Below are 25,734 nucleotides of genomic sequence, written 5' to 3' on the forward strand. Positions count from 1 at the left end.
ATGTTGTGCAGGACGCAGCACACCACAATGATGCGGCCGACCCTATCTGACCGATACTGGAGGGCGCCCCCAGAGAGGTCCAGGCACCTGAAACCGGATGTAGCGGTGCGCCATGGCATATAGGGCATCTGTCACTGCCCGGATGCACCGGTGCACCGATGTCAGCGATATGCCGGACAGGTCCCCACTCGGTGCCTGGAATGACCCCGTTGTATAAAAGTTCAGGGCCACCGTAACCTTGACGGACACGGGGAGAGGGTGTCCCCCGCCAGTGCCACGCGGTCCAGGCATCTTCAGCACACCAAAGCACCTCTCGATCACTCCCCTTGTCGCTACATGGGCATCATTGTAGCGGTTCTCCGCCTCATTGCGTGGCCTCCGTATAGGCGTCATCAGCCACGATCGCAATGGGTAGCCCCTGTCGCCCAGCAACCAGCCCCTCAGCCGGGGATGGCGTCCCTCGTACATGCCGGGGATGGATGACCGCGACAACACGAATGAGTCGTGTACACTGCCTGGGTGACGGGCGCAGACGTGCAGGATCATCATGCGGTGGTCGCAGGCCACCTGTACGTTCATCGAATAGGTCCCCTTCCTATTAGTGAACACGGCCCTGTTATCTGCAGGTGGCCGCACGGCGACGTGCATCCCATCGATCGCGCCCTGGACCATGGGGAACACGGCAACGGCAGAGAAGCACACGGCCCGGGCATCTTGGCTGGCCCGGTCCACGGGGAAGCGGATGTAGCGGTGCGCCATGGCATATAGGGCATCTGTCACTGCCCGGATGCACCGGTGCACCGATGTCTGCGATATGCCGGACAGGTCCCCACTCGGTGCCTGGAATGACCCCGTTGTATAAAAGTTCAGGGCCACCGTAACCTTGACGGACACGGGGAGAGGGTGTCCCCCGCCAGTGCCACGCGGTGACAGGTGTGCCAGCAGGTGGCAGATGTGTGCCACAGTTTCCCGACTCATCCGGAGTCTCCTCCTGCATTCCCGGTCCGTGAGGTCCTGGTATGACTGCGGGGGCCGGTACACACGGGGCGCCCTCGGGTGCCTCCGTTGCCGTGGGGCCGCGACGTCCTCCTCCCCCTCTTCGTCCTGTCGGTCAGGTGTCCCTCCAGCCTGGGCGGCTGCCACCTGCCCCTCTGCGGCAGCCTGCGCCGCCTCTCTGGCACGCTCCTCCTCCTCCTCCTCCTCATCCAGGGCAACATAGACATGAGCGGCTGCCACCACGGCGGCCAACATCGCTGGCTGATCTGAAAACACGACGGCCTGGTGGGGGGGAGGGGAACGACGACATGTCATCATTGCCCATATCCCCTCCTCCCCCCAGCCAGGTGGCATGGACCGCATGGGTCCAACTGTTGGAGGCTGGCACCTGGCCAGGTGGACCAACTCACTTGCCCTCCCATCCCCCTCCTCGGCACGGACCCCCCCCCAACCTCCACCCCAGCACGGACCCCCCCCAACCTCCACCCCAGCACGGACCCCCCCCCCAACCTCCACCCCAGCACGGACCCCCCCAACCTCCACCCCAGCACGGACCCCCCCAACCTCCACCCCAGCACGGATCCCCCCCCAACCTCCACCCCAGCACGGACCCCCCCCAACCTCCACCCCAGCACGGACCCCCCCCCCCAACCTCCACCCCAGCACAGACCCCCCCCCCAACCTCCACGTCAGCACGGACCCCCCCCAACCTCCATCCCAGCACGGACCCCCCCCCCCAACCCCCAACCTCCACCCTGGCACGGCACGGACCCCCCCCCCCAACCTCCACCCCAGCACGGACCCCTCCCCAACCTCCACCCCAGCACGGACCCCCCCCACAACCTCCACCCCAGCACGGACCCCCCCCAACCCCCAACCTCCACCCCGGCACGGACCCCCCGTCCAACCTCCACCCCAGCACGGACCCCCCCCCCCCCAACCTCCAACCTCCACCCCAGCACGGACCCCCCCCCCACAACCTCCACCCCAGCACGGACCCCCCCCCAACCTCCACCCCGGCACGGACCCCCCCCCCAACCTCCACCCCGACACGGACCCCCTCCCGGCACTCCCCCGGAGCCCAGCCTACTCTAACCACCCCCCCCCCCCCCCGCCGCACACACACACACAACCCGAGACACACCTCTCCTCAAGCAATCAGACTGCGGGCACGCCATTGCCTGCCCAGAGCCAACCCCCCAGGCCGTCACTCACCTCCACGCTGGTCGGCGTGAGCCTGGAGCACCGGGTCATGCCGATGAAATGGAGGTTTGATTCACGTCGACGTGAACGGTCATCACGTCGACGGGACTTCGGCCCATCCGGAAGGGAGAATATCGGCAGGCCGAAAATCGGCTGCCTTGCGCAGACCCGTGACATTCTCCGCGGCAGCGGCGCCATTAACGCCCCGCCGACTTTTCTCCCTTCGGAGACTTCGGCAACCGGCGGGGGCGGGATTCACGGCGGCCAACGGCCATTCTCCGACCCTCTGGGGGGTCGGAGAATGACGCCCCCCTGGTTCTGGACACTCCTGCCATCTGGAAGATCTTTCCTGCAACTACCCTGTATAGTCCGGTTCGAATTTTAAAGGTTTCTGTAAGATCCCCCCTCATTTTTCGAAACTCCAGTGAATATAAGACGAACCAACTCAATCTTTCCTCATAATTCAGTCCCGTCATCTCTGGAATCAATCTGGTAAATCTTCACTGCACTTCCTCTATAGCAAGAATATCCTTCATTAAATAAGACCAAAACTGCACACAATATTCCAGGTGTGGTCTCACTAAGGGCCTGTATATTTGCAGCAACACACCCTGCTCCTGTACTTGAAACCTTCTTTATCACATGCTGCACCTGCATGCTTACTTTCAGTGACTTGTGTATAAGGACACCCAGGCCTTGTTGCACATTTCCCCCTCCCAAAATGTAGGGCGGGATTCTCCGATCGGCGACACCAAAATTGCGTTTGGCGATAGGCCGGAGAATCCCAGTTTGTGCTGAAATCGGGGGCGGCGCTGCTTTTGCGATGCTCCGCTCCCTCAAAAATGGCGTTGGGACAGCCTCATGATGTCACCCGAGGCCCTCTCTGGATGCTCCGCCCCCAATGGACTGGGTTCCCGTCGGCACGGAACACTTATGGTATTTTTTTTAGTGGACCTCGTGTGGAAGTTGCAGACTGTGTCCAGCACCGCCAGTCAGGGGGGAGCCGTGCCATGTCTGGGCACAGGTTGCAGAGGCGTTGAGCACCACAATGCCGTCCAGAATGGCCTGCATGCCATAAAAAACTGCACAACCTCCTCAGGACGGCTAGAGGGAGGAGGCAACACTGTGCCCCTGGCACTAACCCCATTCCACACATCCATAACCCGACGCCCCCCCTCTCCACCTGGAGGGCAGGCAAACCCCCACCCTGCAGCACATGTCTGTACCCACACCGGCCGGTATGGCCGGGTAGCTGAATGGCAGTTGTCTGTCAATCACCTAAAGCCTGATTAGAAGAAAAAGGTTTAAATCAAATTCTTCTGTTTGAAGCCTAACTAGTGTGAGTCATCTCAGTTTAGCTGAACTCTATATAAGACAGAGGCATAAGCACACTCTCAGTAAGTTTGCGTACGTGAAGTTAGAGACAGCCTGGGTGAGGCAGCCAGAGTGGGGATTGAAAATTGGTAATTTGGAGCAGTGTGGTAATTCGGTGCAGAGTGGGAGGAGGTGCTATTTCCCTTTATGTTTACTTTCTTTCTTCTTGCTTTGTAACTGTTAATCTGCTTGGAGAGATCCTGAGAACGTCCTGGGAAGGTAAGTGATATAAAGATCTACCTCGGGTATCTGCAGCGGTAAGTGAAGGTAACAGTTTAATAAGTTTTCTTCAAAAATTCAATTGGTGATTATTGGTCAGTGAGGTTAAGTGTTGCACTTGTGAAATGTGGGACATCCTGGACGCATCCAGCGTCTCAGCCGACTACTTCTAAGGAAGTGCACCCAATTGCAGCTCCTCACAGACCGCATCGATTGGTTGGAGCAGTAATTGAATGCACTTAGGAGCATGAAGGTGGTGGGAAGCATCATAGACAGGGATTTTAGTGATGTGGTGACACCCAAGATGCAGCCAGATAGATGGGTGACCGCTAGAAGGGACAGTCAGTGCAGGAATCCCCTGTGGTCATCCCCCTCTCTGACACATATACCGTTTTGGATACTGATTGCGGGGGGGGGTTGGCCTATCAGGGGATAACAGCAGCAGTGAGAGCAGTGACACCCCGGATGGCTCTGTTGTTAAGCAGGGTGGGACAAAGAGCACTAGAGCAATATTTATAGGGAACAATATAGGTGGGGTATAGATAGGCGCTTCTGTCAATGTGAAAGAGACTCCAGGACGGTATGTTGCCTCCCTGGTGCCAGGGTCCAGGATGTCTCTGAACGGGCAGAAAGCATTCTGAAGACAGAGGGTGAACAGCCAGAGGCTGTAGTACACATAGGTACTAACGGCATAGGCAGTAAGAGCGATGAGGTCCTGCAGAAGGAGTTCAGGGAGTTAGGCAGTAAGCTTAAAAGCAGGACCTCGTGGGTTATAATTTCAGGATTACTCCCTGTACCACGTGCCAGTGAAGCTAGAAATAGTGCAGGATAGTGCAGCTAAACACGAGGCTAAACTGTGCTGTAGGAGGGAGGGTTTCAGATTTCTGGACCATTGGGATCTTTTCCAGGCAGATGGGACCTGCATCTAAACTGGAGGGGCACCAATATCCTGGTTGGGAGGTTTGCTGGAGTCACGCGGGAGGATTTAAACCAGTATGGCAGGGGGGTGGGAATCAGAGCGTTAACTTAGAACAGGCATTTTCAAAGTGGGAGTCGCGGGAGGGTGTTGGGAGGGTCGCGGAGCGGTTTTGAAAATACAGCTGCGACCAGCTAACAAAATGTGGTGCACTGCGCATGCGTGCCTGCTCATCAGTGCGCGTGTGGTCCGGGAGTGTTGGGACCTGAATCCAGAGTCAAATTGCAATAGTAGCATGGCAGTGGCTGACTGCGTGGTGATCACCGCTGATGAAGAAGGCTCTGACCTCAATCTGTTTTGCATCCCTAAACATTACTCAAATGATCTGGAAAGAGCATATATTCCTCATGGTTTGATCATGGACAGAACTGAATGTTTGGCAAGAGATATAATGAAAGCCATGGGAAATCATCACATCATCACTCTCTACAAGTTTTTTGCTGATCTTTTAGATTACATTAAAGCATTGGATCGAAACAGCGACCAGTCAATCCCAATGATGGTGGATTTCATCCGCTTGAAGAGTTACTGTAATGATCAGTCAACAGGAGAGCTACTCAGAGCTTATGAACTGAGGTATGAAGTCCACGCTTTCCTCCTCGAGAAATTGTCCTCTCTGGCTGATTTGTTTGATGGTGAAACTTGGATGCTAACTAACCTCTCCTCCTGTAAACCTGATTGGAGTGAGATCGTGAGGACCAAGCAGGCCCACCTCTCCCATTAAAGGTAAAAGAAAATGGTGGGTCGCGAAGGTCGGCCGGCGTGGGTCGCGAAGGTCGGCCGCCATGGGTCCCGAAGGTCAGCCGCCGTGGGTCCCCAAGGTTGGCTGGCTGGTAAAATGGATCCCCGGAAAAAATGTTTGAAAAACACTGGCTTAGAAGGTGTAACAACTGAAGCGGAAATAGAGAGCAAAAATAAGAGAACAACGAAATCACCCTGTCTGCTCAAACAAAGTGGTCGGAGGTGTATTTGTTTCAACGCCAGAAGAATAGCAGGTGAGGCAGATAAACTTAGAGCATTGATTAGTTCTTGGAACAATTATGTTGTGGCTATCACAGAAATGTGGTTAAAGGAAGGGCAGGAATGGCAGCTCAACGTTGAAGGATATAGGTGCTTCAGGAGAGTTACAGGGAGATGTAAAAGGGGTCAGGAGAAGCATTACTGGTTAAGGAGAATATTATAGCCGTACTATGGGAGGACACCTCGGAGGGCTCATACAATGAGGAAATCTGAGTCGAGCTCAGGAACAGGAAGGGGGCAATCACAATGTTGAGGGTTTATTACAGGCCCCCCAACTGCCAGAGAGAGATAGAGGAGCAGATAGGTAGAGAGATTTTGGATAGGTGCAAAAGTAACAGGGCTGTTGTGGTGGTGATTTTAACTACTCTATATTGACTGGGACTCACTTAGTGCTAGGGGTTGGATGGGGCAGAGCTTGTAAAGTGTATCCAGGAAGGCTTCTTGATGCAATATGTAGATAGTCCAACTAGGGAAGCGGCAGTACTGGACCTGGTATTGGGGATGAGCCTGGACAGGTGGTTGAGGTTTCAGTAGGGGAACATTTTGGGAGTAGTAACCACAATTCCATATGTTTAGGGTACTTTTGAATAGGGATGAGCGTAACCCTCTGTAGGAGCGGTTTCAAGACCTGTGTATTGAGTCAGCTTCCACGTGGGGTTATTCCCTGTGGTTCAACTCAGTACAGAGAGGAACAAACACATTGACAACCTGGACAAGATGGCTATTTAATCAAGCTTGTTACGTGTACACGGAGAACAGACATGGATATCTGCAAGGATAATCCAGGGAACTACAGGCCGGTGAGCCTTACGTCAGTGGTAGGGAAATTACTGGAGAGAATTCTTCGAGACAGGATCTACTCCCATTTGGATGCAAATGGACGTATTAGTGAGAGGCAGCATGGTTTTGTGAAGGGGAGGTCGTGTCTCACTAACTTGATAGAGTTTTTCGAAGAGGTCACAAAGATGATTCATGCAGGTAGGCAGTGGATGTTGTCTATATGGATTTCAGCAAAGCCTTTGACAAGGTCCCTCATGGTAAGAAGCAGGTGGAAGCAGGGATAGTGACATTTAAGGGGCATCTTGACAAATACATGAATAGGATGGGAATAGAGGGATACGAACCAGGAAGTGTAGAAGATTTTAGTTTAGACGGGCAGCATGGTCGGCACAGGCTTGGAAGGCCGAAGGGCCTGTTCCTGTGCTGTACTTTTCTTTGTTCTCTTTGTTCTTTGTTCTTTGATCTGTTCTGCCGAACAAAGGCCAGAACATAGTACTTATACAATTTTCAAAAATCAATAGCCCAGTTGGGCGCGATCCAATCCCTGAAGCTGCTATGTTTAAACTTATCCAATAGAATTGCAAGCAATGTTTAAACTTCACCCAATGGAATTGCAAGCAGCGCATGATTCATCTTCATCCTGACAGCTGTGCATTCATTGTCTGTGAGAAGCAGGACCAGTAAAACCCACATCCTGCATTGTTTCACAAAGACAAGGATATCAGAAGTGACGTCCTTCCAGACAAGTTAGCTATCCTAAATCCCATTTGATTACTTATTACTGCTATGTGATAAAAATACATGTTTAATGGTTAATAATGATTACTCAGTCCTATAATTCATCTCAATCCTTAATAAAGTAACTTATGTAAAACTACTCTAGTGGCATGCTAACTATTCAGTTTTAAGAGGGATCATCACTGACCCCACCGCCCCCCCCCCCCCCCCACCCCCCCACCCCCCCACCCCCCTTCGTGTTAAGGTGCTAAACAGGGGAAAGGCAAATTACGATAATATTAGACAGGAATTGAAGAATTTGGATTGGTGCGGCTGTTGGAAAGTAAATGTGCATCGGACAAGTCGGAGTCTTTCAAGCGACAGTTGATTAGGATTCAAGAAAGTTACATTCCTGGGAAGACGTAGGATAAGTATGGGAAGTTTAGGGAACCTTGGATAACGAGGGTTATTGTGAACATCGACAAAAAGAAAAAGGAGGCTTTTGAACGGTCTAGAAGGACAGTTGAAACCCTTGAGTATCAAGAGTAGGAAGGTACTTAAGCGGGAAATTAGGAGGTCTAGGAGGGGTCATGAAAAGTCCTTGACAAGTAAATCACAAAGTATTTTATTCAAATGTTAAGGCAAGAAGGTGGCCAGGGAAAGGATTGGACCACTTAAGGACAGTGGGGGGAATCTATGTGTTGAGCCAGAGGATATGGGCATGGTACTAAATGAGTACTTTGCATCAGTGTTCACCAAAGAAAAGGACTTTGTGGAAGATGATTCATGGGTAGGGTGTGTGGATAGTCTGGGTCATGCTGGCATCAAAAAGGAGGAGGTATTGGGTGTTTTAAAAGACATTAAGGTAGATACGTCTCCTGGGCCTGATGGGATTTACCTCAGAATACTGAGGGAAGCAAGGGAGGAAATTGCTGGGGCCTTGACTGACATCTTTGTATCATCATTGGATGGCTATAGGTGAGGTCCCAGAGGACTGGAGAATAGCTAATAGGTACCGCTGTTTAAGAAAGGTAGCAGGGATAATCTTGAAAACTATAGTCCAGTGAGCCTCACATCGGTAGTAGGTAAATTATTAGAGAGAATTCTCAGGGAAAGGATTTATACCCATTTGGAAACAAATAGACAGCATGGTTTTGTGAAGGGGAGTGCCTCACTAACTTGATTGAGTTTTTTGAGGAGGTGATAAAGATGATTGATATGGGGAGGGCAGTGGATGTTGTTTATATGGACTTCACTAAAGCCTTTGACAAGGTGCCTCATGGCAGACTGGCACAAAAGTTAAAGTCACACGGGATCAGAGGTGAGGTGGCAAGATGGATACAGAACAGGCTGAGCCACAGAAGGCAGAGGGTAGCAATAGAATGGTGTTTTTCTGAATGGAAGGTTGCGACTAGTGGTGTTCCACAAGGATCTGTGCTGGGGCCCCTGCTATTTGTAGTATACATAAACAATTTGGAGGAAAATGTAGCTGGTTTGATTAGTAAGTTTGAGGATGACACCAAGGTTGGTGGAATGGCAGATTGTGTTGAAGATTGTCAGAGGATACAGCAGGACATAGATAGAACAAAGAACAATACAGCACAGGAACAGGCCCTTCGGCCTTCCCAGCCTGTGCCGGCCATGGTACCTGCCTAAATTAAAACCGTATGCACTTACGGAGTCCGTGTCCTTCCATTCCCACCCTCTTCATATATTTGTCTAGATGACCTTAAATGCCACTATCGTACCTGCTCTCACCACCTTCCCAGGCAGCGCATTCCATGTATTGGATTGGATTGGATTGGATTGGATTTTGTTTAATGTCATATGTACCGAGGTACAGTGAAAAGTATTTTTCTGCAAGCAGCTCAACAGATCATTAAGTACATGGGAAGGGAATAAAAAAAAATACATAATAGGGCAACACAAGGTAGACAATGTAACTACGTAAACACTGGCATCGGGTGAAGCATGCAGGGGTGTAGTGTTAATCAGATCAGTCCATAAGAGGGTCATTTAGGAGTCTGGTGACAGCAGGGAAGAAGCTGTTTTTGAGTCTGTTTGTGCGTGTTCTCAGACTTCTGTATCTCCTGCCCGATAGAAGTTGGAAGAGTGAGTAAGCCGGGTAGGAGGTACTTTGATTATGCTGCCCGCTTTCCCCAGGCAGCGGGAGGTGTAGATAGCGTCAATGGATGGGAGGCAGGTTTGTATAATGGACTGGGCTGTGTTCACGGCTCTCTGAAGTTTCTTGCGGTCTTGGGCCGAGCAGTTGCCATACCAGGCTGTGATGCAGCCAGATAGGATGCTTTCTATGGTGCATCTGTAAAAGTTAAGATTTAATGTGGACATGATGAATTTTCTAAGTTTCCTGAGGAAGTATAGGCGCTGTTGTGCTTTCTTGGTGGCAGCGTCGACATGGGTGGACCAGGACAGATTTTTGAAGATGTGCACCCCTAGGTATATACCTGTATATTTACACCCTCTGTGTAAAAACCTTGCCTCACACCTCTGTTCTAAATTTTTCCCCATGCACTTTAAACCTATGTCCCCATGTACTCGACTCTCCTATCCTAGCAAAGAGCATCTGACTATCTACCCTGTCCATGCCACTCATAATCTTGCAGACCTCTATCAAGTCGCCCCTCAACCTCCGTCGTTCTAATGAAAACAGTCCGAGTCTATTCAGCCTTTCCACATAGCTAACATCCTCCAGACCAGGCAACATTCTGGTAAACCTTCGCTTCACCCTCTCCAAAGCCTTCACATCCTTCAGGTAGTGCGGCGACCAGAATTGTGCACAATAATCCAAGTGCGGCCTTACCAAGGATCTATACAACTGTAGCATGACTTGCCAATTTTTACACTCGATGCCCCGTCCAATGAGGCAAGCATTCCATATGCTTTCTTGACTACCTTGTCCACTTGTGTTGCCACTTTCAAAGTTCTGTGGACCTGTACACCGAGATCTCTCTGACTTTCTATATTCCTGAGAGATTTGCCATTTACTGTATATTTCCCTCTATGTTTAACTTACTGTAGCGCACAATGACTTACGAGAGACGAATAGAGATGAAGTCGATGAGGCTTTATTCAGCGTGACTTGTTCCCCGCAGTTCAGCAACAGACTGGAGCTGTGGGGAGAACTCCTGGTTCTTATACTCCGCCTTTAGGGCGGAGCTAGAGATCAACAGCCAACCAGGACCCGGGATCTGTCAGCCAATGGCATCACGGCTTCACAGTCCACATGACCCCTAATGCATACTACCACATTCACCCTTTGTTAAAAATGAACCCGGCGGGGTGGTGCTTCGCATGGTGGTAGGGGTTTACAAGGCTGGTCCTGGGAGGAAAAAAAACTTTTTGCATGTCATTACAGTGCCCTACACTTTGCCCTACACTGGGCTATGTACAGGGTTTGTGAACTATTTACAATATTCGTAAGAAGAAAAAGAACATTCTCGTTAAAGTCCACAACATTCTTGTTGACCGATCCTCCCGGGAAGGGGGCGGTCGGGGGGTGCGCCGGTGGCAGGGAGGGGGTGATTGGTGTCGGGGGGGTGTGCGTGTTGCCGGCGGGCGCCAGGTCTCGCAGGGAGACCGTGTCCTGTCGGCCGTCGGGGTACGCCACGTAGGCGTACTGCGGGTTCGCGTGGAGGAGGTGAACCCTCTCGACTAACGGGTCCGACTTGTGCGCCCGCACATGTTTCCGGAGCAAGATGGGTCCTGGGGCCGCCAGCCATATTGGCAGCGACGTTCCGGAGGAGGACTTCCTGGGGAAGACAAGGAGGCGCTCATGGGGCGTTTGATTAGTGGTGGTACACAGCAGCAACCGGATGGAGTGGAGAGCGTCCGGGAGGACCTCCTGCCACCGTGAAACTGGGAGATCCCTGGACCGTAGGGCCAGTAGGACGGTCTTCCAGACCGTGTCGTTCTCCCTCTCTACTTGCCCGTTCCCCCGGGGGTTGTAGCTGGTCGTCCTGCTCGAGGCTATACCCTTGCTGAGCAGGAACTGGCGCAGCTTGTCACTCATGAAGGAGGACCCCCTGTCGCTATGGATATATGCGGGGCAACCGAACAGTGTGAATATGGTGCTAAGGGCTTTAATAACTGTGGCCGCTGTCATGTCGGGGCAGGGGATGGCGAAAGGGAAACGAGAGTACTCGTCCACCAAGTTCAGGAAGTGTGTGTTGCGGTCGGTGGAGGGGAGGGGCCTTTTGAAATCCAGACTGAGGCGTTCAAAGGGACGGGAAGCCTTGATCAGGTGCGCTCTATACGGCCTGAAAAAGTGCGGTTTGCACTCTGCGCAGATGTGGCAGTTCCTGGTGACTGTACGGACCTTCTACACGGAGTAGGGGAGGTTGCGGGACTTTATAAAATGGTAGAACCAAGTGACCCCCGGGTGGCAGAGGTCCTCGTGGAGGGTTTGGAGACGGTTTATTTGTGCGTTGGCACATGTGCCACGGGATAGGGCATCGGACGGCTCGTTCAGCTTTCCGGGACGGTACAAGATCTCGTAGTTGAAGGTGGAGAGCTCGATCCTCCACCTTAAGATCTTGTCATTTTTAATTTTGCCCCGCTGTGCATTATCGAACATGAAAGCTACCGGCCGTTGGTCAGTGAGGAGAGTGAATCTCCTGCCGGCCAGGTAATGCCTCCAATGTCGCACAGCTTCCACTATGGCTTGGGCTTCCTTTTCCACTGAGGAGTGGCGGATTTCTGAGGCGTGGAGGGTTCGGGAGAAAAAGGCCAAGGGTCTGCCCGCTTGGTTAAGGGTGGCCGCTAGAGCTACATCGGAGGCGTATCTCTCAACCTGGAAGGGGAGGGACTCGTCGATGGCGCGCATCGTGGCCTTTGCGATACCCGCTTTGATGCGGCTGAAGGCCTGGCGAGCCTCTGTCGACAGGGGGAAGGTAGTGGTCTGTATTAGGGGGCGGGCCTTGTCTGCGTACTGGGGGACCAACTGGGCGTAATATGAAAAGAACCCCAGGCAGCGTTTCAGGGCTTTGAAGCAGTGGAGTAGGGGAAATTCCATGAGGGGGCGCATGCGTTCGGGGTCGGGGCCTATATCCCATTGCGCACTACATATCCCAAGATGGCTAGCCGGTTTGTGCTAAACACGCACTTGTCCTCGTTGTATGTGAGGTTCAAGGCTTTAGCGGTCTGGAGGAATTTTTGGAGGTTGGCGTCGTGGTCCTGCTGATCGTGGCCGCAGATGGTTACGTTGCTGAGATACGGGAACGTGGCCTGCAACCCGTGTTGATCAACCATTCGGTCCATCTCCCGTTGGAAGACCGAGACCCCGTTTGTGACGCCAAATGGGACCCTTAGGAAGTGGTATAGTCGCCCGTCTGCCTCGAAGGCTGTGTACTTGCGGTCACTTGGGCGGATGGGGAGCTGGTGGTAGGCGGACTTGAGGTCCACGGTGGAGAAGACCTTATATTGGGCAATCCGATTGACCATGTCGGATATGCGGGGGAGAGGGTACGCATCTAGCTGTGTGTACCTGTTGATGGTCTGGCTATAGTCTATGACCATCCTTTGCTTCTCCCCGGTCTTTACTACTACCACCTGTGCTCTCCAGGGACTATTGCTGGCCTGGATTATGCCTTCCTTCAGCAACCGCTGGACTTCGGACCGAATAAATGTCCGGCCCTGGGCGCTGTACCGTCTGCTCCTAGTGGCGACGGGTTTGCAATCCGGGGTGAGGTTTGCAAACAAGGATGGGGGTTCAACTTTGAGGGTTGCGAGGCCGCAGATACTGAGTGGGGGTATTGGGCCGCCGAATTGGAATGTTAGGCTCTGCAGGTTGCACTGGAAGTCTAATCCCAGTAATGTGGGCGCCCAGAGTTGGGGAAGGACGTAGACCCTGTAGTTTTTAAACTTCCTCCCTTGCACCATTAGGGTCACTATGCAGAACCCTTTGATCTGTACGGAGTGGGATCCTGCAGCTAGGGAAATCTTTTGCGTACTGGGACGGATGGTCAAAAAACAGCGTCTTACCGTGTCGGGGTGGATGAAGCTTTCTGTGCTCCCGGAGTCGATCAGGCATGGTGTCTCGTGTCCGTTGATCAGCACCGTTGTTGTCGTCGTCTGGAGCGTCCAGGGCCGTGCTTGGTCCAGCGTCACCGAGGCCAGACGTGGTCGCAGTGTCTCAGCGTCTTCTTCGAAACCCGTGGAGCCGTCGATGCTGGGGTCTATTGTTGTCGTCCAAGATGGCGGCGGGGGTGAACAAAATGGCCGCCCCCATGTATCACACATGGCTGGGGGGTCCCAAGATGGCGGCGGGGGTGGACAAAATGGCCGCCCCCATGCATCGCACATGGCTGGGGGGTCACAAGATGGCAGCGCCCATCCTCCCCTCGTGGTGGCCGGGACCCAAAATGGCGGCGCCTGCGGGTCGCACATGGGGCGCTGGGGGGGTTGGGGAGCGTTTGGGATGCGCTGGACTCTTTCTTCTCCGGGGACAGCGGTGACCCCCCGGGACCGGCACACAGCCGCGAAATGGCCCTTTTTGCCGCAGCTCTTGCAAATCGCTGCGCGTGCCGGGCAGCGCTGCCGGGGGTGTTTCGCCTGGCCGCAAAAATAGCAGCGGGCCCCCCCGGGATGACCTGGCGTCTGAACCGCGCAAGCCTGTGAGGGGGGGGGCGTTTGTCGCGACGGGGGTCCACGGAGCCCAAGGGGCTGCCACGCGGTCGGGGCCGTACGCGCGGGCGTTTTGCGCGGCCACATCTAGGGAAGCTGCAAGGGCCCGTGCCTCTGAGAGTCCTAGCGACTCTTTTTCTAACAGTCTTTGGCGGATTTGGGGAGAGTTCATACCTGCCACAAACGCATCGCGAATTAACATGTCCGTGTGTTCAGCCATGTTTACCGGCGGGCAGCTGCAGGCCCGTCCCAAAATTAGCAGCGCGGCGTAGAATTCGTCTAGCGATTCTCCGGGACTTTGCCGTCTCGTTGCTAGTTGGTAGCGTGCGTAGACCTGGTTCACTGGGCGAACATAGATGCTCTTTTGTGCTGCGAACGCCGTCTGGAAATCCTCTGCGTCTTCTATGAGAGGGTAAATTTCCGGGCTTACCCTCGAATGCAAGGCCTGCAGTTTCTGGTCTTCTGTGATCCGGCCGGGGGCCGTTCGGAGGTAGCCTTCGAAACTAGTCTGCCAGTGTTTAAAAATTGCTGCTGAGTTCACTGCGTGGGGGCTGATCCTCAGGCATTCCGGGACGATCCTGAGCTCCATAGTCCTTTAAGCATGCTTAATAAATTGTAGCGCACAATTGCTTACGAGGAGACGAATAGAGATGAAGTCGATGAGGCTTTATTAAGCGTGACTTGTTCCCCGCAGTTCAGCAACAGACTGGAGCTGCGGGGAGAACTCCTGGTTCTTATACTCTGCCTTTAGGGCGGAGCTAGAGATCAACAGCCAACCAGGACCCGGGATCTGTCAGCCAATGGCATCACGGCTTCACAGTCCCACATGACCCCTAATGCATACTACCACACTTACCAAAATGCATATATGAGTGGATGGGCAGGCGCTCTTTCCCAGATTGGAGGGATCAGTCACCAGGGAGCATAGGTTTAAGTTCAGTGGGGCAAACTTTAGAGGAGATGTGCGAGGCAGATTTTTTACACATAACCGCCACGAGCAGGAGAAAACTGGAGGGGGACTGCCAGACCTCCAGCTCCTCACCACGGCTGCGCAAATGGCCTGGGACAGGTTCGGCGGTCCAGAGGAACGGGAGGTCGTCGGGGTGGAGATCGGCCATTGGCAAGAAAGTTAGACCCCAGCTTAGTTGCGGTTCTTGATGCCACTTGTGTCAATCACCCCCCACACCACCCTCACCCACACATTACCTTCACCCCGAGCACCCCCCCCCCCCCCACCCCCCCACCGCCCCACCGCCAGCGGTCTAATCATGTGTCTAGTCTTGCAAAAGCTGCTGGGGTGGTCCATCTGGCGTCCTCCGCCCCCAGCAGGATCCCCCCATGTGCCGACCAGCGACGAGAACAGCAGCACGGATGGGAGCCCGAAACCCGAAACCCAGGACACCCCGGAGCTCGATTCCAGGATGACACTGATTTCCCATCACTGCTATCTCCAACACACTCCACCATCCCAGAGTGACTCATCTCAGTTGGCCACTTTAGTGATAAGGATCCTGGGACACGGTAGATCAGGTGGAGGTAGGAACACCCGAGATGGCAGAAGGTCGGAGGACAGACTGACCCCAGGGTCTAGTTGCCGCCCAGACCGGTTACGGGCTTCTGGAACATGCAGTCCCAATCGATCATGGAGATGCAGTCGCAAACCCAGGGACAACATGGTGGGTTGTCAGCGAGCATCCAGTACCTGCAGGTGCAGTTGGAGGAGTCCAACTGTGTGTAGGAGCAGAGGTGATGCCGACCATGCGTGCCATCCAGGCCAACACTGCAAGGATGTTGTCTGCAGTGGAGGCATTGGTGACGAGGGTTTTGGCTTTGGATCAGCATATCCAAGGCCTGGGGCATTCTGGGAAGGTGCTGGCTGAGGCCCAGGACAGGGATGCTGCCTCACAGTCGTTGGGTGATGTGGCGCAGTCCGAGGCGGAGATAAGCCACTCCCTCTGCTCCAGCGCCGCGAGCATGCAGACCCGGGTCGAGACCAGACGGGGGCCTCCAGGACTGGCAGCGTCAGGAACCTCAGGGTTTAGCTCCACTCACACCGCTGTCCTGAAGGAGGAGAAAGTGATGGGGCCTGTGCCAATGACTCGCGCAGGGAAGCTGCAGCGCCTCGGAATCCCCCCCCCCCCCACTTTTTGTCCCTGGCACATCTGGTGGGTGGTGGGCAGAACAGGATGGTACCACGCCACCTGGGACACCCAAGCAGCAGCCAGTCCCATCCAGGCCCAGTCGCAAGCCTACTTGTGACACGAATAAAGATTATTCTAATACGGCCGCCAACGGGGACCCAGATCACGGGACGGGAATCACAGCAGGCCGCCTCCACTCTTGATGTACCATCTGAGGATCCACCTAGGCATAGCGTGCAGTCCCATAAGGCCAGAAAATTTGGCATGGGTGCAGGGCACAATTTAATTATAGGGTCTAGGGCACATATCTGTAAATATCTGTGCACATGAAACACCTGCAAACACTGTTCCAACCTGCCTCGGTGCTCCATGTGATGAGTGGATTGGTCTGGGCTAGCCAGAGAGGTTGTGCGGGGGAGGCGGGGGGAGGGGGAGTGAAATGGGCGGATGTTGTTGGTGGCCTGGACTACCCATCCTCTCTCCCAACCGTCCCCACCACTGTCACCCCAGGGATCCGATGTCACTGTGATGGAATGACCAGCTCGCATGCAGGAATCACCCAGGTGGACGCTGGAAAGTGCTATCGTAGGCAGGAGTCAGACTTTGTCACAGGATGCCAGGGGCACCAGGGCTCATCGCAGAGCAGGTTGTCATCATCCTCCATCCCATGGACCAGACCCTGTTTTACTCCCAACTCAGGGCTGCATCCTGTAGAGCAGCAGGTATGTATCACAGAGGGGATGCAGGCACAGGGGGCGGGGTGTGTTTGGATGGGATGCGATGTCCGTGCACCTGGCCAGTTCCCCCCTCCCCTAGTCATGAACCTGGAGGCGATGAGAGCGCCCCATGCGCATTGCCCCTGGCACACACGTCGTTCAGCCTCCGGTTCCTGCCTGGGGGCCATATCCTGTCCATCCTCGTCCTCCCCCACATCTTCCTCGTCGGACGAGGCCTGCCATTCCTCTTCCTCCTCCACCACATCACCCCTATGCTGCACAATGTTGTGAAGAACATAGCAGGCCGCTATGATGCAGGCGACCCTCTTAGCTTCATACTGGAGGGCCCCTCCAGAGCAGTCCAGGCACCTGAACCGCATCTTCAGTGGGCCAAAGCACCACTCGATCACACCGCTGATCGCTCCATGGGCATCGTTGTAGCGAGTCTCGGCTTCAGTCTGTGATCTCCAGATATGCGTCACCAGTCATAACTGCAGCGGATAATCCGCCGCCCAGGAGCCAACCTCCCAGCCGGAACATGTCAGGAATCGTCGAATGTGCCAGGATGAAGGCGTTGAACACACTGCCTGGGTATCAGGCACAGACGGGCATGATGAGCATCTGATGGTCACATATTAGCTGCACATTCATTGAGTGGAACCCTTTCGGTTTGTGCAGAGCGGCCTATCATCTTCAGGTGCTTGTAGATGTCGTGCTTTCATTGTTGTGTTGTAATTCACCGACTGGCCACTAGGAGTCTCAATAGTATATATGTGAATGTTAGAGTCAGGTATCTTCAGACGGATTGGAGAGCTGGGAGATCGGGGGCTGGATTCTCCCAAATTGGGACAATGTCCTCATGCCGGCGCTTAAACGCTGGCGTTTCACACTGAAGATTCCTGGGAAAAAGTGGAGCTGATTCAATGACCTGCAGGGGGCTAGCAGGGACCCAGAGTAATTCACGCAGCTTTAGCTGCAGAGTCGGGCCCCTGCACCTCCGGTTTTGAGTGCAAGCATGCGCACGGCGGCGGTTTCCAGCCGCCGTGCCAAGCGCCATGGCGGACTCAGACCGCGGAGGCAGACATAGAAATTAGAGCCCCCCGATCGGCCACGCAACAGGAAATCTGACCGCGCCGATCTGTCCCCCGACCACGTAGAACCCCCCCTACCAGTGCCCGATCCCCCACCAGGGAGGCTGCGGACTGAGTCCGCAGCCGTCACGCGAGCATTCCGACTGGCAACAGGTGGTTAGTTCCACGCCGTCGGGAACTCGGCCGGACGGGAGCGGAGGATCGCTGGGCTGGCCTCTGGCAGGCCCCCAGCCGTGCGGAGTACTCTGCGATCGCGGCAATTCTCGGATCCCGGCGATTCGTCGGACTGGTGGCGGACACAATTTCGCTGTGAAATTGGATTCTCCGCCCCTGTGCCGAACGTAATTCCGGCGCAGGGCTGCGGATAATCCAACCCAGGTTTCTTGTGCATGTTCATACTGTTATTCATTTGTTGTTTTGTATATATTTAACCTACAGTTAATGTTAATAAAACATTTATAGCTTTAGCTACAAATGTTCTTGTAATATAAATCAGGCCATCCGACATGAACACTACAGTAGGGGGACATGCATCCCATCGATCACCCCCTGGACCAGGGGCATGTCAGCGATGGTGGTGAACCCCACTGCCCAGGCATCCTGGTGGGCGGTCCACATTAAAATGGATGTATTGTGCTGACCGGGCATATAGGGCCTCCATGATGGCGCAGATGTACCTGTGCACCGAGCACTGTGAGATCCTGGACAGATCTCCAATCGGTGCCTGGAAGGACCTCATGGTGTATAAGTTCAGGGTGACCGTCATCTTGATGGCCACCAGGACCGGGTGTCCTCCCTATTACCCCGCGCTGCCAGGTGCGCCATGATCTGGCAGATATGTTGTACTGTCTCCCTGCTCAGCCGGAGTCTTCAACAGCATGCCCATTCCTCTGGGGCACGCTCCACTGCTGCAGTTTCTTCCTTTTCAAGCAGCTCCAGCTCGTACAATGTAACGCTATTTTTGGGCGGGCAGTGTCGAGTTATCCTGAGACCCAAGGTAACCCTCTGGGGACTCAGGTTTGAATCCCACCACGGAATTTAAATTTTTTATCCAATAGAAATCTGGAATTAAAGGTCTAATGATGGTTAACCTCTCAGGGGTGGTCTGAGTTGTGGGGTGGTGGTTGGGGGGCAAACATGTTATGCTGCTGAAGGTAGAGAGTTGAGTACTCAATGTACTTACTTGCAGGAGAAACATAACCACAACAACCAGGAGAGAGCAGGCACAGGTGGTGCTCTGCCAAACCTGGCCATCCTCGACAGCCATGAGATGGGAGCACTGCCGCTCGAGTATAGCAGGGACGGGAGTCATAAGGTCGCAGTGAGGCTGGCATCACGGATGAAGCTAAGGACCCATTAGGTAGAGTTATGACAGAGTGAGGGTAAAAGTGATGAATGGGCATCTCATTCCTCAGACCTGTTATATTACCATTCTTGGTGATATGTTGTAATCTTTGTCCTTTCTTCCAGAATGGTCCGATGTGGTATTGACAAAGAATATACCAATCAAAAGATTGAAACAAAACTAATTTATTATAATACTATTAATTAAACAAAGTTTGCACACTCTACTGAGCTACAGATAATAATTAAGTAATATTGAATCTGTCTTACAGTACTCAATAATCTAAATAGTCACTCACAACATTATGCTCTAACCCCGTTTTAACTCTATCTACTCTAATCTTTGATTTACACAGAGATGTAATTATTAACCCTTCACTAACCTGACTATATACATATCATTACAAGAACAACTTCAGTTATGCACTGGTCTTTGAGACACTTCAATGCAACTGAGACCAACTGCAATGGGCAGCATATGATGAAAACTAAGTGTTTGCAATAGGAATAATGTCTCAGAATGTTTGTTTTCAGCCCTCGGATGAACTGTCCACCAGAGCCAGCTAAGAGGCCAATGGCAATCTGTTGATACCGGGGCGTGATAACTCACATGATGCATCCACAGCACACCTTCTGTCACAATGAGCGCCAGGGCAGATACTGACATGTCAGCATGCATAACCATTTTGGGAGAGTTGGTAGTACACAGCAGTAAAAGCACATCATGCTCACTGGTGCAGAATGTGGAAGTCGGGAGTGCCCAGTGCGCCTACAGTCAGAGGAAGGACGGCTAGATAGAAGAGGACAGCCGCCAAGGTCATCTGCGCCCACAGGGCATCAACGTCAACACCTATCTCTCATGCCACTGACAGGGGTGGTTGCAGGATGACCTAGATGTAGAACCCGCAAATGTAAACTTAAGTTGCAGTGAGCACAACCAGAGTTTGCACAGGGTGTTTTTGATTTCCATCCCCCTCACCATTTTCTCTCGATTATCCAGCTAGATGTTGTCACCATTAAATTCATAATTCTCACAAATCATCAGTGTCTCGTATGCTCAAATGTTTTTAGTCTCATAAATGGCTTTGGATAGACGTCTCCAATATAAGCCTTTATTAGTCAGACTTTGGGTTCATAAGAGTTTCACGGAGAGTGTTGGAGATTGGGATGATGCCCATGGACTCTGTGGGAGGGCTGGAGATGAGATTCTACCAGAAAAAGCGCTGAATAAGGGCCTCCCTTATGTCCCTCCCCCTCCTGATTTCAGCCTGCTCGTCCTCGCCTTCTGGCTGCTCAGAATCTGCATCTGAGTCGACGTGGTGTCCTCGTCTGAATCAGGTGCATCAGCCACATCATCCTCCTGGCTCAGAGGTTCACCACTGGAGAGAGAAAGATTATGAAGACCACAGCAATCAAGTCCAATGAGCAAAACTGACTTGGGCGGTTACTTTAGGGCACCCCTGAATCGGTCCGCTCTGAAATGAATGTTTTAATATGCCGGAACCAAGTGTCAATCACCAGCTTAACACAGCTGCAGACAACTGACTGCAAGACATCGCAAAGATCACCCACTGCACCCTGGAATTAACCAAAGGCATTAAAGTTCAGTGCCACAGTGATCTACAGTGGCACTGGACCTCTGGTCATGTCCAAGTAGTGCTGCCTGTACATGCAGGCAGCTGGGTAGTGGCATCTTCTTGGAGAGAGAGAGAGAGGGAGAGAGACCCTTTCTGGAAACAGCGTGAAGATTCTTGTCCTGTTCAACCTGGTAACATTTGGCAAAAACTGCTGCCCAACTTAAAAACTCCTAGCTGACTGCCAAACCCATATCAAACAGCAAAACCAAAGACAGACCTGGCTCCTCCCATTAATTACATCGTGTTTATCCCACTAAGTACCCATGACCTGCTTACCTATATCTAAACACAATGTCTCAAATTATCTATTCTCCAGGGAATCTCCAGCATTCATAACAAAGTTCAATTACGCCTCTTTTTGTAAGCAAACACATGGTTGGAATGAACGAAGATCTCACTTTTACAATATCTTAATTGTACCTTTTGCAGACACACTGCCTGCCTTATGTTAAACCAGGATTTAATTTTTTTTTAATTCGTTCATGGATGTTGGCATCGCTGGCTGGGCCAGCACTGAGGGCATTTAAGAGTCAACCACATTGCTGTGGGTCTGGAGTCACATGTGGGCCAGACCAGGTAAGGACGACAGATTTCCTTCTCGAAAGGACATTAATGTACCAGATGGGTTTTTACGACAATCGATTCATGGTCTCATCAGACTTTTTAATTCCTGATTTTTATTGAATTCAAATTCCACCATCTGTCCTTGCGGGATTCGAAGCCGGGTCCCCAGAGCATTACCCTGGTTCTCTGGATTGTTAGTTCAGTGACAATATCACGATGCCATTGCCTCCCTTAATATGGCAACAAATATAAAATGATAAATATATTGGGCAGGAATATCCATTGGCCGATGCTGAAATCAGGAAAGACGATTGGGCAGACAATAGGTCCTGACGCCAAAATCGCAGCAGGCGCCGATTTGACGCCAAATTGCAATTCTCCATCACCTCAATAGCAGCGTCAATCTGTTCTAGAACACACGCACAGTAAACACCGTTTGCATGTCATTAGCGGGCCTGATCCGGTATTCTCCGGGGCCTCCACAATGCTCCACCTCCGATGGGCAAAGTTCCCATCGCACGGTTCACTCGTGCTTTTAAAAATCGTAAAACCGGCGTCATGGCTGCTGAGGGAGAGAGGTGGTAGGGAAAGTGTCCAACATGCCATAGTTTGCTGACAGTTGTGCTGCTGGCTGGTGCGCTTCTGCTAGGGCTGGGGGGAGTAGTAGGGGGTGGTCAGGAGGTGGGCTGTGGGATCGGGGTGGACGGGAACCGAACCCCATTGCCGCAGACTGCAAGATAAGAAATTGTCCAAAAATACACCAGGTGGTTTGACGCGAGCACCAGCCGTACCATCCTCCCCGAACAGGCGCCGGAATGTGGCGACTAGGGGCTTTTCACCGTAACTTCATTTGAAGCCTACTTGTGACAATAAGCGATTTTCATTTTCAGCTGCATATACCGCTAACAGCCCACTTTGAACTTAGTGCCACGGGTAATATATGTGTCCCCCAGGGCACCCGCCAGGTACCCTCTTGCCCCAGCTGACCCATCAGTTGTATGTGCATGCTCCAGCACAACCAGTGGCATCTTGTTGGCTGGGATGAGTGTGTGTGGAGTGTAATGCGTATGTGCAGCTGCAGCTTGTCAGTCTCCTGAGTGTCAATCATGGACCCGGCAAATACCGCACCATTTTTCATTGAAATTGATTGTGTTCCATGCGGCATCGGTGCTAGCCCCTCATCGGTAGCGTAATCGGTCCAGGTGCGACATCGGTTTTTCTGTCGTAAAAGTCCACAGATTCTGTGTTGGCGTCAAAACTTAGTCTCACAAACGGAGAATCCCGCCCAATGGCTTCTAAATGCTGAATTGGACGAAATTTCCACTGGTCCAGAACTGTGTTAAATGACCTAACAACACAAACAGACTGGTAGTGAGTCGAGTTGTATATATATGTGGGGCCGGTGTAGCTCAGTTGGCTGGTTGTGATGCAACCAGCAGCACAGATTCACATCTCATACCGGCTGAGGTTATTCATGCCCCATCTTATCTTTTTTAAAAATATATATTCATTAACGTTTTTTAACACAATTTTTCTCCCTTACAAACAATAAACATGACAAAAAAAAACGAGAAATCGCACAGAGCAAGATATATACATGGTAAAATGATATATTTACACAGCTTTGTACACTGGCCCTCACCTGTACATGCCAGTTTCCCCAACCCTTCATGTTATCTCTTGCTCATCCACCCTCCCAGGCAGTCCCCCCTTCCCCCCCTCCCCCCCCCCCAAGGATGCCCCCACCACCCCCCCAAGGTTGCTGCTGCTGACCGACCTTCCTGTCACGCTCCGCGAGATAGTCTAGGAACGGTTGCCACCGTCTGTAGAACACCTGCGCAGACCCTCTCAAGGCGAACTTAATCCTCTCCAACTTTATGAATCCAGCCATATCATTTATCCCGGCCTCCAAGCTGGGGGGCTTCACCTCCTGCCACATTAGCAAGGTCCTTCGCCGGGCTACTAGGGACGCAAAGGCCAGAATGCCGGCCTCTTTCGCCTCCTGCACTCCCGGTTCGTCCACTACTCCAAATATTGCTAGCCTCCAGCTTGGCTTGACCCGGACTTTCACCACCTGAGATATTGCTCCCGCCACTCCTCTCCAGAACCCCTCCAGTGCCGGGCATGACCAAAACATATGGACATGGTTCGCCGGGCTCCCTCAGCACCTTCCACATCTGTCCTCCACCCCAAAGAACCTACTCAACCACACTCCCGTCAAGTGCGTTCTGTGGACCACCTTAAATTGTATCAGGCTGAGCCTGGCACACAAGGAGGAGGAATTAACCCTACCTAGGGCATCAGCCCACAGACCTTCCTCAATCTCCTCCCCCAGCTCCTCCTCCCATTTACCCTTCAACTCTTCTACCAGCGCTTCCTCCTCTTCTTTCAACTCCTGGTGTATTTCCGACACCTTGCCCTCCCCGACCCATACACCCGAGATCACCCTATCTTGAACTTCTTGTGCCGGGAGCAACGGGAATTCCCTCACCTGTCGCCTCACAAAAGCCCTCACCTGCATATATCTAAAGGCATTTCCCGGGGGTAACTCGAACTTCTCCTCCAGTGCCCCTAGGCTCGCAAACGCCCCGTCGATGAACAGGTCCCCCATTCTTCCAATCCCCGCCCGATGCCAGCTCTGGAACCCCACGTCCATCTTCCCCAGGACAAACCGGTGGTTACCCCTGATCGGGGACCACACCGATGCTCCCATTGCACCCCGGTGCCGTCTCCACTGGCCCCAGATCCTTAGCGTTGCCGCCACCACCGGGCTAAGGCCCCGTCTTATCAACCTTGCCCCTCGCCTGAGGTGTGGTAACTCTCAGGTTAAATCACCACTAGTAATCCACCCCCCTCCCCCCCCCCCCGGTCAAAAGTGGAAAGCAGCCTATGATCATCTGGGACTCTTGACAACTTTACCTTTGACTTTATATATGGTCAGTGCTCGCGTGAAACCACCTGGTGTATTTTCGGACGATTTCTGCAGAAGGAAGCATATAGATGGGAAACTTGAGGGGGCCCCCAAGGGCAAATCCTCGAGTATTCCAGAGATAAAAGGAACACATCGCTGGGTGTTAGAATCTAATGTCCAGATTATATTTGTGACTTCTCCATACTCGCAAAACTATTCTTCCGGTTAGTGACATTGGGTTAACTCTGTGCTACCCTCTATGAGCTGATCAGAACCCAAATTAGATACATCTCGTGCTATTCTCCCCTTCCACCTTGACCGCCTCCTGAAATCCAAATACAGTATCCAAGTCCTGTCTTTGAGTGTCACAGATATCTTCATCCACCCATGGAATTGCCCATCAAGGGTAAATTTGGCCACATTCATACTCACCATCACTCCCGCCCCACTGAAAATCCGGCTCTGCTCTTTTCACCAATGTTTTCTCCAGAGATTTCCACCTATCTGTGGTATTATTGTGCCGCTATTTCTTAACTAGCCCACACACGTTTCTATCTCCTTCTTCCTCGCCTTGTCTCTCCATGGCTACTTCAACTTTTTCACACACCCCCCCCATTCTTTCCTTCTGCTTCACCGTGTCCCCACCCGACCACCCCATAGTCTCTCCACACCCTCTCCCTCGCCGTTTTCTGCCGTCGACGACCGAAGACAAAAAGGCGCCAAACGGCCGCCCACTGCGCGAGCTCGCGCGTGCACCCTCCCTCCCGCGAGCTCGCGCGTGCACCCTCCCTCCCTTCCGCGCTTGCGCACAGGACAACTGACACCTAACGGTCGCCAGCTGGCCATGCGCGAGGGGTTTGCACGCTCCCTCCCCCATCCCGCGCCTGCGCACAAGGACCAGTGACACCGAACGGCCGCCCGCTGGCAACAGGCGAGGAGGGGCTTGCACGCGATCGCCCTCCCGCGCCTGCGCACAAGGACCAGTGACGCCTATCGACCGCCAGCTGGCCACGCGCGAGGGTTCGCGTGCCCAAACGGCCGGCTCTGGGCTCCCGCGCCTGCGCACCGGGGATAGCAGAAAGACCGCCGCGGGAAAACGGTTTTTTCTTTCCCCTTTCGTCAAACAGTCGCTCCTGGCAGTTCGCGGTCAAGGAGCCGCCAGGACAGTTCAACACATGGACAAAACAAAATTCCGCCGAGGCAATAAGAGGAAGAAGAAACAAGTACAAAAAAAATCAAATTTACATTAAAACGAATTTTAAAGTGGCCAGAAAATAGGATGCCATCAGCGTCCCCTATAGGCCTTCACACCAATTAAATCGGTGTAAAAAAAGAGTGAGGCGAGCGGCGGAGACACAGTAAAAGAGCACAAGGAGAGTGGTAGGGACAAGTAAAAGCGCGAG

At 52.9% G+C, this 25,734-nt stretch overlaps 1 protein-coding gene across 3 annotated transcripts in view; it reads right to left on the bottom strand.

Moving 5' to 3' along the window:
- The window catches only part of LOC140425687 (uncharacterized), a 409,944-nt gene extending 385,061 nt beyond the window's left edge, over window positions 1-24,883 (bottom strand). Inside the window, exon 1 of one of the 3 annotated variants that reach the window (XM_072510184.1) lies at window positions 24,764-24,883. The gene's annotated coding sequence lies outside the window, so the exon portion shown is untranslated. The remainder of the gene's footprint in view (window positions 1-24,763) is intronic. The other 2 variants (XM_072510183.1, XM_072510185.1) reach the window with 2 other exon arrangements.
- Window positions 24,884-25,734: the final 851 nt, after the last annotated feature.

This window comes from Scyliorhinus torazame, chromosome 6 (genome assembly GCF_047496885.1).
Source record: "Scyliorhinus torazame isolate Kashiwa2021f chromosome 6, sScyTor2.1, whole genome shotgun sequence".
In the NCBI taxonomy this organism is placed as follows: domain Eukaryota; kingdom Metazoa; phylum Chordata; class Chondrichthyes; order Carcharhiniformes; family Scyliorhinidae; genus Scyliorhinus; species Scyliorhinus torazame.